This window comes from Glossina fuscipes, unplaced genomic scaffold (genome assembly GCF_014805625.2).
Source record: "Glossina fuscipes isolate IAEA_lab_2018 unplaced genomic scaffold, Yale_Gfus_2 59, whole genome shotgun sequence".
Classification (NCBI taxonomy): domain Eukaryota; kingdom Metazoa; phylum Arthropoda; class Insecta; order Diptera; family Glossinidae; genus Glossina; species Glossina fuscipes.
Genome location: NW_023998431.1, coordinates 4,776,038 through 4,777,336, shown reverse-complemented (window position 1 = coordinate 4,777,336; position 1,299 = coordinate 4,776,038).

Below are 1,299 nucleotides of genomic sequence, written 5' to 3'. Positions count from 1 at the left end.
AACGGAAAACACCATATAAAATTTAAAAAGCTGAGCGTTAAACATTAAATGATATTTAAAAAGCAAAAAAAAAAAAAAAAAACAAGTAAAAATAGTCTTAAATAAAAATGAAATGTCTGGGTTATCCCTTAACTGTATGGTATGGTTAAATAGTTAACATGTCCTTTTCTTTTTTCGCTCAAATATCACACCATTCAAATAAGTCTCCGGACACCGGTAGCTGAGAAAACCAAATTGATTTTTTTTGGAAATTCATCTTCATTCATCTCATTCAAAAGTTATACCTTTATCTTAACACGTTTACACTTACTTTTCGATGCAATTTATTTTCAAAACAGTTAGTTCTCAGTTTCGGCCATCAATTCTTTACGTGACACAATAGTCACTTAGGTCCCATTTTATTTAGTTTATACATTAACGATTTCCCATCGGTGGTTAATTCCAGCCAGATCTTAATGTATGCTGATGATGTGAAATTGTTTTCTTCCTTCTCTGTTGAATCGCAATCACATCAGCTTCAAGGTGATTTGGGTAATTTTGTTGCATGGTGCTCTTTGAATCTTCTGAAACTAAATCTGAGTAAATGTAAGAAGCTTTCATTCTCAAGAAGAAAGTCATTCATTACTCAGTATTTTATTGATGCGCATAAGTTGGAGGACGTCGATTCGATTACAGATTTAGGCGTTCTATTTGACCATAGGTTACGTTTTAACTTGCATATTGAACTCTCGATTAGCAAAGCTAGGTCCACGCTTGGTTTTATAAAAAGGTGGTCTAAAGAGCTTGATGATCCCTACATTACGAAAAGGCTGTACATGCGTTTGGTCAGACCCATACTCGAGTATGCCTCTGTTGTGTGGTCTCCTTCATATAGGTGCTACGTAGATTCAATTGAATCTGTTCAAAAGCAATTCTTGCTGTTTGCCCTTAGAAATTTGGGTTGGGATCCGATTGCCCCTCTTCCTCCGTATGAAAATAGGTTGCTTCTGCTGTCCCTACCGCCTCTGGAGGAACGTAGATTTGTTCTTGGCGTTTCCTTTCTAATTAAAGTAATAAATGGTGCCATTGACTCGCCTTCATTACTTGGTGAAATAAGCTTTAATGTCCCTAACCGCTTCTCCAGGCACTTTATCTTGGTTAAGCTTAATCAGTGTAAATTTAATTATGAGCTGTTCAATCCGCTTGGAGTCGTTTGCAAGAACCTAAATGACGTCTACTACATATTCTCGTTATCGGACTCTTTAAAGTCCATTAAAGCAACATTGCTTAATACGTGCGATTTACCTATGTCGTATTTAA